General features: G+C 45.9%; 2 protein-coding genes across 7 annotated transcripts in view; both read left to right on the top strand.

The window, feature by feature from the left end:
* PSMB6 (proteasome 20S subunit beta 6) overlaps positions 1-14,472 on the top strand; it is a 213,915-nt gene that overhangs the window by 52,030 nt on the left and 147,413 nt on the right. Inside the window, exon 1 of one of the 6 annotated variants that reach the window (XM_050765448.1) lies at positions 7,245-7,248. The exons of the other annotated variants lie outside the window; for them this stretch is intronic. The gene's annotated coding sequence lies outside the window, so the exon portion shown is untranslated. Of the gene's footprint in view, positions 1-7,244; positions 7,249-14,472 lie in introns of those variants that run through there. 6 annotated transcript variants of the gene reach the window in all.
* ARRB2 (arrestin beta 2) overlaps positions 1-14,472 on the top strand; it is a 160,035-nt gene that overhangs the window by 82,722 nt on the left and 62,841 nt on the right. The window lies entirely within an intron of this gene.

Genomic DNA, 14,472 nt, shown 5'->3' with positions numbered 1-14,472 from the left:
CAAACTCCCCAACTCAAGCAATCCTCCTACCTCAGCCTCCCAAAGCACTGAAATTACAGGCATGAGCCACCACAGCCTACCTTGGTCTTTTTCTTGTTGATTTGTAGGGACTATTTACATATTAGGAATATTTGCTGTCTTTCAGTTCTATCACTACTAAGAGGGGCTCAGTAACAACCAGGTCCTTTTTACCAACATCAACTTCTTAGAGCCTGGATTTTGGTCTATAATATAATTATCCACTAAAAGAAACCTGGGCCCTTGGAGGGGAGCTGATTTTGTGTTTCGGGCAGGTAAAGCACAAGATAAGCCTGTGGGACATACTGATGTTGCTAAAAAGTAAGGGTACTGAGGTAGCAGAATTTTACTACAAAAAGATGCAGCTCTTTGAGAAAAACCACCACCTTCGGAGCCCCAACCATGAAGCAATCTGCTGAGAAGCCCGAGTCTACAGCCTTGGTTGATCTGAGGATTGAGGATATTAGACCATGTAGGTGGAAATAGGGTCTGATAAGATTTCAGGAACACAAGGAAACATCAAAAGAAATTTTTTAGCAAATAACAAAGTATCATATACCTAGGGAAAAACACAAACAAGTAAAAACCAGTGAAGTAATAAATTAAATCCATGATGCTGGTAATTTAAAACAGATTTAAGAATAATTACAGTAAGCCTTGTAATCACTGCATGTGTGTTTACTTTGTGTAAAGTTTAAAGTGTATTCACAAGAGGCCAGGCGCAGTTGCTCACACCTGTAATCCCAGCACTTTGGTAGGCCCAATCGGGCTGGTCACCTGAGGTCAGGAGTTCCAGACTAGCCTGGCCAACATGGTGAAACCCCGTATCTACCAAAAATACAAAAATTAGCCAAGTGTAGTGGCACGCACCTGTAATCCCAGCTACTCAGGAGGCTGAGGAAGGAGAATCGCTTGAATCTGGGAGGCAGAGGTTGCAAGGAGCCGAGATCACGCCACTGTGCTCCAGCCTGGGCAACAGAGTGAGACTTCATTTCAAAAATAAATAAATAAATAAATAACTGTATTCAAAAGAATCCTCATGGTGAATTTGTAATTACAATTTAAATTGTTGAAGGAAATTTAATGAAATTTGCAATCAATCTTTGAATATTAAAGAAAACACATTTCTAAATTTTGTTTATAGGTATATTTTTAATAAATTGAGCATTTAAAAAAGCATGAATATTGGTGGGGTGTTCTCTCCATGGACTAAACTATCCTCAAACATTAAACACTCTTTCAGCAATGAGCATAAACTCTGTCAAAAATAAATATAGGTAAATATTTGAAAAAAAGTATGAGCATAGCTGGGTGCGATGGCTCACACCTGTAATCCCAGCACTTTGGGAGGCCGAGGTGGGCGGATCACGATGTCAGGAGATCGAGACCATCCTGGCTAACACGGTGAAACCCCGTCTCTACTAAAAATACAAAAAATCAGCCGGGCGTGGTGGCGGGCGCCTGTAGTCCCAGCTACTCGGGCAGCTGAGGCAGGAGAATGGCGTGAACCCGGGAGGCGGAGCTTGCAGTGAGCCGAGATCGCGCCACTGCACTCCAGCCTGGGCAACAGAGCGAGACTCTGTCTCAAAAAAAAAAAAAAAATGAGCATAAACTCTGTCAACAATAAGTATAGGTAAATACTTGAAAAAAGTATTTGCAATGATTATCTCTAGGGAGTGAAGAGAAAGTATAGAAGGAATTTTTGTGTTTTATACACTTTGGAATGTTTCTAAATTTTTTTAAGAAGCATGAGTTAATTTCAAAAATTTTATTTTGAATAAAATACAAGGCTATGAATGCTGTTATTGAAACATTAACTATAATCAAGTATGGTTATAGAAGAAGCCCCAAGACCCAAGTGCAACTTTTTTAAATTCTACTAAAAAATACAAAAAACTAGAGATGGAGTCTTCTCCGTCGTAAACCCGGGAGGCGGAGCTGGTGAGCTGAGGGCAGTGGCACAATCTCGGCTCACTGCAACCTCCGCCTCCTGGGTTCAAGCAATTCTCCTGCCTCAGTCTCTCGAGTAGCTGCTATTACAGGCACCTGCCACCACGCCCGGCTAATTTTTGTATTTTTAGTAGAGACAGGGTTTTGCCACGTTGGCCAGGCTGGTCTCAAACTTCTGGCCTCATGTGATCCGCCTGCCTCAGCCTCCCAAAGTGCTGGGATTACAGGCGTGAGCCACCGTGCCCAACCAAAAGTTTTTTTTTATAAGCGAAATTCAGAAAAATCAGAATGTGGTGGGTAAAATTCATCTTCCATAGAAATGGCACACACCCAATAATTTTCTTGCAGATTGAAAGTGTGATTGAAGAGTTGGGAAGACCTCCAAAATTAATTCACGGTAACTTGTGGGCAGACTGAGCGAGGTTAGATTATGATACGGTTATGACTGGAGAGGACAGACCCAGGCCATTTCTTCCCATCTTGAGTAGGGATATCTGTGGTGGTTAGCCTATGCCTGTTCCAACATTGTATGTTGGGGGTGGGGTCGGATGACTTTCTCTGTAGTTTACAGGTCTTCAGAAGAAGAGGAGACTGGGCACAGTGGCTCATGCCTGTACTCCCAGCACTTTGGGAGGCCGAGGTGGGAGAATCACCTGAGTTCAGGAGTTCGAGACCAGCCTGACCAACATGGTGAAACCTCATCTCTACTAAAAATACAAAAAATAGCTGAGCATGGTGGTGGACACCTGTAATCCCAGCTACTTGGGAGGCTGAGGCAGGAGAATGGCTTGAACCCGAGAGGTGGAGGTTGCAGTGACCCGAGATCGTGCCACTGCACTCCAGTCTGGGAAACACAGTGAAACTTCTTCTTTTTTTTTTAATTTTTTGAGACGGAGTCTTGCTCTGTCACCCAGGCTGGAGTGCAGTGGCCAGATCTCAGCTCACTGCAAGCTCCGCCTCCCGGGTCCACGCCATTCTCCTGGCTCAGCCTCCCGAGTAGCTGGGACTACAGGCGCCCGCCACCTCGCCCGGCTAGTTTTTTTTTGTATTTTTTAGTAGAGACAGGGTTTCACCGTGTTAGCCAGGATGGTCTCGATCTCCTGACCTCGTGATCCACCCGTCTTGGCCTCCCAAAGTGCTGGGATTACAGGCTTGAGCCACCGTGCCCGGCCGAAACTTCTTTAAAAAAGAAGACGACGAATTGTACTCAGGAAGTATACTTAAGGTAATACAGTTGAGAAATCTAATCTACACACGGATCTGATTTAGATGATGAAATTCTAGACTTCGAGCTGATGCTATAATGGGATTAGACTTTGGGGTAGCTTGAGAGGGGGTGAGTGTATTTTGCATGTGGAACAGGAACCGCGCCCGGCTGTAAAGTCACCGGGGTTTCACTGGTCATCTCCTGAGGGCACCGCTGGCCTCCCAAAGTGCTGGGATTACAGGCTTGATTCTTTAAAATGTCCCCCAGTGATTCCTGCCTCCTGATATGCATGCCTTTGCGTAGTCTCCTACATTGTATCTGGGTTGGTCTGCAAAGCCAATGCAGTATGAAATGATGTGTGTGACTTCCAAAGCTAGGTCCTAAAGACGTTGGAGTTTTCCTTCTCCTCCCTCCCCCCCTCCCTCTTTCTTGTTCTGCTTTCTCTGGGAGACATTAACTACTATGTCATGAGGTCACTCAAGAAACTCTGTGGAGAGGTCCACATGGCAAGAAACTGAGCCCTCCTGCTACGAGCCAGTGAGGGACTGAGCCCTCCAACTAACAGTCACGTGGGAGAGCCATCTTGGAAACAGATCCTCCTGCCCGGGTTAAGACTTCAGATGACTACAGCCAGCCTCTTAACTGAAACCTCATAAGTCTGTTGAACTAGAACCAACTACCTCCCAAAACTGTGTAAGGAAATGGGTGTTTGTTTTGTTTTGTTTTGTTTTTGAGACAGGGTCTTGCTCTGTCACTCAGGCTGGACTGCAGTGGTGCAGTCACAGCTCACTGCAGCCTCCACCTCCCAGGCTCAAGTGATCTTCCTACCTCAGTCTCCCAAGTAGCTGGGACCGCAGGCATGTGCCATCACATCACTGAGTTTTGAGGTCGTGGTAAAGCAGAAATAGATAACTAATATGGTCTGCATGCTTATTTTCCGAATCCTCTAACTCCCAAGCTTATGTAAAGCCAAAAAATATTCAATGGACTGACCACTTTCAAAATGAGTTCACTCACCTCTTCCTCCTTTATTTTTTTTGTGGTTTTTGTTTTTTGTGGTTTTGTTTGTTTGTTTGTTTTGTTTTGTTTTTGACCCGGAGTCTTGGTCTGTCACCCAGGCTGGAGTGCAGTGGCACGATTTCGGCTCACTGCAACCTCCACCTCCCAGGTTCAAGCGATTCTCCTGCCTCAGTCTCCCGAGTAGCTGGGACAACAGGCGCTTGCCACTACGCCTGGCTAACTTTTTATATTTTTAGTAGAGACGGGGTTTCACTGTGTTGCCCAGGCTGGTGTCAAACTCCTGAGCTCAGGCAATCGGCCCGCCTCGGCCTCCCAAAGTGCTGGGATTACAGGTGTGAGCCACTGCACCCGGCTCTTCCTCCTTTATTAATACCAGCTGCCACTTTTGTCCATCTAACTGGCTACAGAGTGAAATTTCAAGTCTTGAAACATTAGAAGACTTTGTAAAGTCCATAGAAGTACTGTTAGAAAACTGATCAGTCAGCAAAGCAGCTGACAAATAATGTTGATGTTGAAAGAAGAGCCAGCCGGGCGTGGTGGCTCACGCCTGTAATCCCAGCACTTTGGGAGGCCAAGGCGGGCGGATCACGAGGTCAGGAGATCGAGACCATCCTGGCTAACACGGTGAAACCCTGTATCTACTAAAAACTTCAAAAAATTAGCCAGGCGCGGTGGTGGGCGCCTGTAGTCCCAGCTACTCGAGAGGCTGAGGCAGGAGAATGGCGTGTCCACTGGTCACTTATGTGGGCCCTCTCTGTCCCCATGTGGTTCCAGGACACTGACATCAGATATTTCCAAGATAAGCGCAGAGAGGACCCTGGATGTAGACTTTGCTTCTCCGTGGGTCTCCTAATGCCTGGGTTTTTGAAACTCAAAAATCCAAAACTGAGCTCAAGTGCAGTAAGCCCCAGCTGAGATTATGAAAGTACCAGGATCATAAAAATACATGTGTCAACTGGGTGCAGTGGCTCATACCTGGAATCTCAGCACTTTGGCAGTCTGAGGCGAGAGGATCACTTGAGCTCAGGAGACCAGCCTGGGCAACATCATGAGATTCTGTCTCTACAAAAATAAAAATAGGCTGGGTGCGGTGGCTCACGCCTGTAATCCCAACACTCTGGGAGGCCAAGGCGGATGGATAACCTGAGGTTGGGAGTTCGAGACCAACCTGGCCAACATAATGAAACCCGGTCTCTACTAAAAATACAAAAATTAGCCGAGTGTGGTGGTGGGCAACTATAGTCCTAGCTACTCGGGAGGCTAAGGCATGAGAATCGCTTGAACCCAGGAGGCGGAGGTTGCAGTGATCCAAGATGGCGGCCACTGCACTCCAGCCTAGGTAACACAGCGAGACTCCATCTCAAAAAATAAAAACAAAAATATGGCCGGGCGCGGTGGCTCAAGCCTGTAAACTTTGGGAGGCCGAGACGGGCGGATCACGAGGTCAGGAGATCGAGAGACGATCGACACAGAGATCCATCTAACACGGTGAAACCCCGTCTCTACTAAAAAATACAAAAAAATAGCCGGGCGAGGTCCTGTAGTCCCATGGGAGGCTGAGGCAGGAGAATGGCGTTTGAGCTTGCAGTGAGCTGAATCCCCACTGCACTCCAGCCTGGGTGGAGCAAGACTCCGTCTCAAAAAAAAAATAAAATAAAATAAAAAATAAAAATAAAAATAAAAATAAAAACAAAAATAAAAAATATCAGCTCGCTGAGCTGAGCTGCAAGGATCACTTCAGCCCAGGAGTTCGAGGCTGCCGTGAGCTATGATTGTGCCTGTGCACTCCAGCCTGGACAACAGAGTGAGACCCTGTCTCTAAAAAAAACAAAATCAAAAAAATATGTTAATATTGTACTTTACAAGTATTATGTTGTCAAAGTGGTGTCGAGAATGTCAAATATTGCTTGTCAGCCAGGTGCGGTGGCTCACACCTGGAATCCAAATGCTTTGGGAGGCTGAGGCAGGCGGATCACCTGATCAGGTCAGGAGTTCGAGACCAGCCTGGCCAACATGGGAAACCCAGTCTCCACTAAAAATACAAAAAATTAGCTGGATATGGTGGCAGGCACCTGTAATCCCAGCTACTTGGGAGGCTGAGGCAAGTATTGCTTCTCACAGTCCTAGAAGAAAGGTAGCAGGATATAGGAGGGAAAAGACATTGTTGAATACTCTATGCTGCATGATGGGGTTCCTCCAATAGATTTCAGGAACTTCCATACAATTTGTAAAATGCTTGATGTAATGTGAAGTGATTTGGAATGAAGTAACTGAATTTTGTATCTAAATTTCCACATCCAGAGACGACATATTGGGGTCTGGGGTTAGAAGCAAAAGACATACTAAGTCCATAAGTCTGAATCTTCCACAGAAATTTGGGGGAACCCTTTAGATTTCTTCAGGCCATTAAAATGTGAGGGGTGGATAAGGAAATTTCTCCTAGAATGAAAGGGACAGGGATGTCCCTAATTGACCCTTACGCTATCTTTAGGTCCCATCCAGGATAGTTTAAGGTGGTGTAGCCAGCTATGTGTTGGTCCTGAGCCAGAAGTGTACTCCCACTACTGCCAAACTTCAGATAATTGTTGCAAGGATATTAATATGAATTCCACACACGGCTCTACGGTCCTAGGAAATCCACTTCAAAGGCAAAGGGAAGTTGTGTAACTACACTGAAATCAGCCTTCCAGCCTTCCAGGAATGAATGGATGCACAGTCTCAAATTGAGTGTTTAGACATTCAACAAGCCGCACACACATCATTCCATGAACGTCATGGGGCCACTGAGCCTGAGCTGTTCCCTGGTGAAATCCCTGGTGGCAGAAGACCTCAATATCTGGTGTTTACCAGGCTCTACAAACATCTCATTTTGTAAGATGTTAGAATCTCAGGAAGGGTATGTGATGTGTGTGAAATTAATCAACCTCCACTCCATTCCTTCGGCTGAGGTAAGATTCCCTGGAGGCTGATTTAGGTGCACAAAGGCACGCTCTGAAACCTCTGGTTAAAATCACCTGCTACCAGAAACTAGAGATATTGACATTGTCAGGGGGTACAGGACTGGGACTGAACAAAAGGATTTGGAATTGTGGTCAGAACATATCACTGAAGGCCTGACGTAGTGACTCATGCCTGTAATCCCAACACTTTGGGAGGCCAAGGCAGGCAGATCACCTGAGGTCAGGAGTTTGAGACCAGCCTGGCCAATCTGGTGAAACCCCATCTCTACTAAAAATACAAAAATTAGCCAGTCACGATGGTGCATGCCTGTGATCCCAGCTACTTGGGAGGCTGAGGCAGGAGAATGGCTTGAACCTGGAAAGCGGAGCCTGCAGCGAGCCGAGATTACGCCATTGCACTCCAGCCTGGGCGACAGAGCGAGACTCTGTCTCAACACAAAACAAACAAACAAAGAAAAAGAACATGTCACTGAAGTGTAGGCCTGAAGGAAAGAAGCAAACGACCAGTGGAATTTTTTTCTGTCCAGTGTTAAAAATTAAAATTGACCTCCAAGCTGTCAATGCCTTCAACTCTGCCATTGCCCAACAATTCTCAAAAAGATACAGGGTTTGGACATCAGATTTCAGATAAACATACTCCCACAGGCAGCAGGAAAAACCACTCTGCCCGTTTGTGTTAAGGCCAGAGGAGCCTTAGATGAACAAAAGCACCAGATAATATGGAATGCAGTTTGGAAAACAAGGATCAGTTAGAGGAAGATAGTAATTTATAGAGGAGCTTCATTGGGAATATTCAGACTTCACAATAACCTGAAGATCTTCCTGAATTCATGCAAGAGAGGGAGAGGGTATCTTCTACCTTAGAAAATAAAATAACGGAGTTGGTCCTGGAAGAACCACCTCAGATTTTGGAGCAGAAGTTGATGTGAATCTGGCTCAGCCTCTAAGGGCAAATTCTCAACAATCAAGATGTCAGGGAGTAGAGTTCCGTGGGCCTCCCACTTCTGGTTTCCTAAGAACAAGCTGACTGGAGGCTGTTGGCACGGAGAAGCTATAAGCAGACTTAGCTAGAAGCAGAGCAGCCTATACGATTGATTAGGGCTGCATATTTGCTTCTCTCTGGTTGGTCCTAAGTGGAAGTGGAGACAAAAATGAAGAAATCTGGCGGTTATTGACCAAGTCCTGACTGTTTGAGGCCAATTGCTGTGGAGGATGTTGTTTGGTTTCCTGTACTGGAAGGAGCGTGGTTTGACTTCTGGGGCTGGTTGCTACAGAGTTTATGGGACAAAGATCTGTTTTTATATATGATTCTGTCCATTGTCCTTTTGTATAGTCAGTCTCTCACGAGCGATGTATGACAGTTCCAGCTGCTCTGTATCCTCACCAGTACTTGGTACTGTTTGTTTATGGAAGCAAGGGATGGTTTGTGGGGGAGTGGGGAGGGATTAGCCATTCTAATAGGTGTACAGTGGTATGCCATTATGGTTTTAATTTACATTTTGCTAATGACTAATTATACTGAGCATCTTTTCAACTGTTTATTTGACATTTGTATATCTACTTTGGTGAAGTATCTATTTAAACTTCTGCAGATTCTTTGTTTTCTCATTGTTGAGTTTTGAGAGATCTTTATATATTTGTGGAGCAACTCCAGCTTGGATGCTAAGCAGCCATGTTGCCTTTTTTGCTTTGAGACAGAGTCTCATTCTGTCACCCAGGCTGGAGTGCAGTGGTGCGATCTCAGCTCACTGCAACCTCTGCCTCCTGGGTTCAAGTGATTCTTCTGCCTCCGCCTCCCAAGTAGCTGGGATTACAGGGATGCACCACCATGCCTGGCTAATTTTTATATTTTTAGTGGAGATAGGGGTTTCACTATGTTGGCCAGGCTGGTCTCGAACTCCTGACGTCAAGTGATCCACTCGCCTTGGCCTCCCAAAGTGCTAGGATTCCAGGCGTGAGCTACTGTGCCCGGCCTCATGTAGACTTTTGATGAACCACAGTTCAAGGAGCCGCTAAGATTTCCAGTTTATCTGTTTTTCCTTGTATAAGAGTACGTACTTACCATTAAGCCTGCTCTTCAGTAATTGTCCTATACATACCTTCTGAAGCATGCCCTTTCCCTATGATATATAAGGCCTGGGTCCAGGGAGTAGAGGCACAGGGGATCCACAATCTCGTCTCACACCACCTGAAACACAGACGTGGCCTCTGTTCCTAAGTTTCTATTAAATGTTTTCTCCTGAGAAACTAGATATGTTAACCTCTTTCTTCGGCCTCTCAGCTTCCTCAGACTTTTGCAGATAGGTTTGCATAAGCCTGCCCAGCCCAGAGTGGAGCAATATTTTAGATATTAAGTCCTTTTTTTTTTTTTTTGAGACGGAGTCTCACTCTATCACCCAGGCTGGAGTGCAGTGACACAATCTCGGCTCACTGCAACCTCTGCCTCCCAGGTTCAAGCTATTCTTCTACCTCAGCCTCCCGAATAGCTGGAATTACAAGCATGCGCCACCACACCCCAGCTAATTTTTGCATTTTTAGTAGAGACAGGGTTTCGCCATGTTAGCCAGGCTAGTGGTCTCAAACTTCTGACCTCAGACGATGCGCCCTCCTCAGCCTCCCAAAGTGCTGGGATTACAGACATGAGCCACTGCGTCCTGCCAGATATTAAGTCCTTTGAAAGATATGTGATTTGCAAATATTTTCTCCCCACAAGCAACATCTCGGAGAGTAAAGATGCCTTTTATCTCTTAGCAGTGTCTTTAGCAGAGCAGAAGTTTTAAATTATGATGAAGTACAATTTGTCAATTTCTTTCCATTATGGATTGTGTTTTGCCCATGCCTAACGAAAGATCATAAAGATTCTCTCCTGTTTTCTCTAGAAGGTTTATGATTTCACACTTCATATTTAAGTCTGTGATCTATTCTGAGTTAAATTTTGTATGAAATGTGAAGAATGGGTCAAGTTCATTTTTTGCATATGAATATTCATATGCAAATATTGTTCCAGCACCATTTCTTGATTCCTCCATTGAATTGCCTTTGCATCCTTGCCAAAAATCAGTTCACCATATCTATGCCTATGTTCGGACTATTTTGCTCCATGATCTATGTGCTTATCATTCCACCAATACTACACTGACTTATTACTATAGCTTTATAAGTATCGAAATCAAGTAACCTTGTTCTTCATTTCCAAAACAATTTTAGCTATTCCATTACCTTAGCCTTTTGCTATAAATTTTGCAGTCAGCTTATTGATATTGATAAAAATTATTAACAGAAATTCCTACTGTTTTTTTGGCTGGGTGCAGTGGCTCACACCTGTAATCCCACCACTTTGGGAGGCTGAGGCAGGAAGGTGACTTAAGCCCAGGAGTTCGAGACCAGCCTGGCCAACATGGTGAAACTCCGTCTCTATTAAAAGTATAAAAATTAGCCAGGCGTGGTGGCGGGCACCTGTAATCTGAACTACTCGGGAGCTGAAGCAGGAGGATTGCTTGAACCCAGAAGGCGGAGGTTGCAGTGAGCCAAGATCATGCCATTGTACTCCAGCCTGGGCAACAGAGTGAGACTCTGTCTCAAATAAATTTAAAAATAAATAAAAATCCTACTTTTTTATAAAATTGAGATTGCATTGAATATATATATCATATATATATGTATATATGTGTATATATATATATTGTTTTTGAGATGGAGTTTTGCTCTTGTTGCCCAGGGTGGAGTGCAATGGCGCAATCTCAGCTCACTGCAACCTCCATCCCCCAGGTTCAAGCGATTCTCCAGCCGGCCGGGCGCGGTGGCACAAGACTGTAATCCCAGCACTTTGGGAGGCCGAGACGGGCGGATTATGAGCTCGGGAGATCGAGACCATCCTGGCTAACCCGGTGAAACCCCGTCTCCACTAAAAAAAAAAAGTACAAAAAACTAGCCGGGCGAGGTGGCAGGCGAATGGCGTAAACCCGGGAGGCCGAGCTTGCAGTGAGCTGAGATCTGGCCACTGCACTCCAGCCTGGGCGACAGAGCGAGACTCCGTCTCAAAAAAAAAAAAAAAAAAAAAAAATAAGACAGCCTTGCTCTGTCATTCAGGCTAGAATGCAGGCTACAGCTCACTGCAGCCTCAAACACCTGACCTCAAGAGATTCTCCCATCTCAGCCTCCTAGGTAGTTAAGGTTACAAACATACACCACCACACCTGGCTAATTTTTTTTAAACTTTTTTTATAGAGAGGGGCTCTTGATTTGTTGCCCAGGTTGGTCTTGAACTCTCCTAGTTTCAAGTAATTCTCCTACCTTGGCGTCCAAAAGTGCTAGAATTACAGGTGTGAGCCATTGTGCCCAACCCTAGTGCCTTTTTTTGTTTGTTTTGAGATGGAGTTTCACTCTTGTTGCCCAGGTGTTTGAGTGCACTGGCATGATCTTGGCTCACTGCAACCTCCACCTCCCAGATTCAAGTGATTCTCCCGCCTCAGCCTCCTGAGTAGCTGGGATTATAGGCATGAACCACCACACTTGGCTAATTTTTGTATTTTTAGTAGAGACAGGGTTTCATCATGTTGGCCAGGCTGGTCTCAAACTCCTGACCTCAGGTGATCCACCCGCCTCAGCCTCCCAACGTGCTGGGATTATAGGCATGAATCACTGGACTCGATCCCATAAAATTTTTATCGTCATTTTTTATTTTTCATTGAAAATTTTACGGCCGGGCGCGGTGGCTCAAGCCTGTAATCCCAGCACTTTGGGAGGCCGAGACGGGCGGATCATGAGGTCAGGAGATCGAGACCATCCTGGCTAACCCGGAAACTCCGTCTCTACTAAAAAATACAAAAAAAACTAGCCGGGCGAGGTGGCGGGCGCCTGTAGTCCCAGCTACTTTGAGGCAGGAGAATGGCGTGAACCCGGGAGGCGGAGCTTGCAGTGAGCTGAGATCCGGCCACTGCACTCCAGCCTGGGCAACAGAGCGAGACTCCGTCTCAAAAAAAAAAAAAAAAAAAAGAAAATTTTACTAGCATAATTCTATAGACAAAGTTCAGTAAATTTTCACTGTCATCCATTATTTTATAGACACAATTATTAACATTATTATTTTCATTTCATGATAAAATTAATTTAAGAATATTAACAGATATGCTTTGGGTGTCAAATAAGCTAGGTATGCATCTACCTCTCAATTTCGTTTATAGCAAGGATGGCATCTATGATTAAAATTTGACCTTAGACATTGTGACAGATTGTTTATTCAAAACATGGCTGCCTCAACATGTCCCATGCCACACAGTTAGCAAGAGTGATCCCAAGGCAGCAAAGTAAAAGGAATTGCATGGTATTTGACCTAGTATTAGAAGTCACAGCCGGGTGCGGTGGCTCATGCCTATAATCCCAGCACTTTGGGAGGCCGAGCGGGCAGATCACGAGGTCAAGAGACCGAGACCATCCTGGCTAACATGGTGAAACCTTGTCTCTACTAAAAATACAAAAATTAGCTGGGTGTGGTGGCACGCGCCTGTAGTCCCAGCTACTCGGGAGGCTGAGGCAGGAGAATCCCTTGAACCCAGGAGGTGGAGGTTGCAGTGAGCCGAGATCATATCACTGCACTCCAGCCTGGGCAACAAGAGCAAAACTCCATCTCAAAAAAGAAAAAAAGGCCGGGCGCAGTGGCTCAAGCCTGTAATCCCAGCACTTTGGGAGGCCGAGACGGGCGGATCACGAGGTCAGGAGATCGAGACCATCCTGGCTAACCTGGTGAAACCCCATCTCTACTAAAAATACAAAAAACTAGCCGGGCGTGGTGGCGGCGCCTGTGGTCCCAGCTACTCGGGAGGCTGAGGCAGGAGAATGGCGTGAACCCAGGAGGCGGAGCTTGCAGTGAGCTGAGATCCGGCCACTGCACTCCAGCCTGGGCGACAGAGCGAGACTCCATCTCAAAAAAAAAAAAAAAAAAAAAAAAGAAAAAAAAATGTCACAGAGCATCACTTCCACCGTGTTCTACTGATTGAACCAGTCATGAAGGCATCCCCCACAGGTACAGGAGGAGGGGGATATAGATCCTGCTCCTCAATGAGAGGAATAGCAGTGTCACAGAAGAGAATGCAGGAGGTTGTATACTATTGTGGCCATATTTGAAAAACACAGTCGGATACAGTCCACCTGTAGCAGGACGAGCCGCAGACAAAACTCCTCAGACACCAGATTAAAGAAGGAAGTGATGGCCGGGCGCGGTGGCTCAAGCCTGTAATCCCAGCACTTTGGGAGGCCGAGGCGGGTGGATCACAAGGTCAGGAGATCGAGACCACAGTGAAACCCCGTCTCTACTAAAAATACAAAAAATTAGCCGGGCCATGGCGGGCGCGCCTGTAGTCCCAGCTAACAGGAGGCTGAGGCAGGAGAATGGCGGGAACCCGGGAGGCGGAGCTTGCAGTGAGCCGAGATCGCGCCACTGCACTCCAGCTAACAGCGTGAGACTCCGTCTCAAAAAAAAAAAAAAAAAAAAAAAAAAAAGAGAAGGAAGTGGGCCGGGCGCGGTGGCTCAAGCCTGTAATCCCAGCACTTTGGGAGGCCGAGACGGGTGGATCATGAGGTCAAGAGATCGAGACCATCCTGGCTAACCCGGTGAAACCCCGTCTCTACTGAAAAAATACAAAAAACTAGCCGGGCGCGGTGGCGGGCACCTGTAGTCCCAGCTACTCGGGAGGCTGAGGCAGGAGAATGGCGTGAACCCGGGAGGCGGAGCTTGCAGTGAGCTGAGATTCGGCCACTGCACTCCAGCCTGGGCGACAAAGCGAGACTGTCTCAAAAAAAAAAATAATAATAAAAATTAAAAAAATAAGGAAGTGGTTTATTTGGCCGGGAGCGTTGGCAGATTCGCGCCTTAAGAGCTGAGCTCCCCGAAAAAGAAATTCTTGGCCTTTTTAAAGGCTTACAACTTAAAGGGGTCTACGTGAAAGGGTCATGATAAATCGAGCAAGCATGGGAAACATGACTGGGGGCTACATGCATCAGCTAACAGAACAAAAAGTTTTGCAATGCTTTTTTCATACAGTGTCTGGAATGTAGAGATAACACAAGTAGTTTAGGTCAGTGGTTGATGTTATCATTTTTTTTAACTCCTAGGGCAGGGTTGTGGTGCCAAGGTTGTCTGGCTATTTATCTTACTTTTGTTTCTTTCTAACTTTTTGCTTTCTCTCTTTCTTCCTGTCTTGTGAACTAGGCAGGGCGGGCGGAGGAGGGCAGCAGGAGTAGTAGAGGTCTCCTTCCTTAGTCCCACCGACTGGGGAGGCTGAGGCAGGAGAATTGTTTCAACCCGGGAGGTGGAGGTTG

Source organism: Macaca thibetana, chromosome 16, assembly GCF_024542745.1.
Source record: "Macaca thibetana thibetana isolate TM-01 chromosome 16, ASM2454274v1, whole genome shotgun sequence".
NCBI lineage: Eukaryota > Metazoa > Chordata > Mammalia > Primates > Cercopithecidae > Macaca > Macaca thibetana.
Note: the sequence above shows the minus strand (reverse complement) of the source record. Positions and strands in the feature narration are given on the sequence as shown.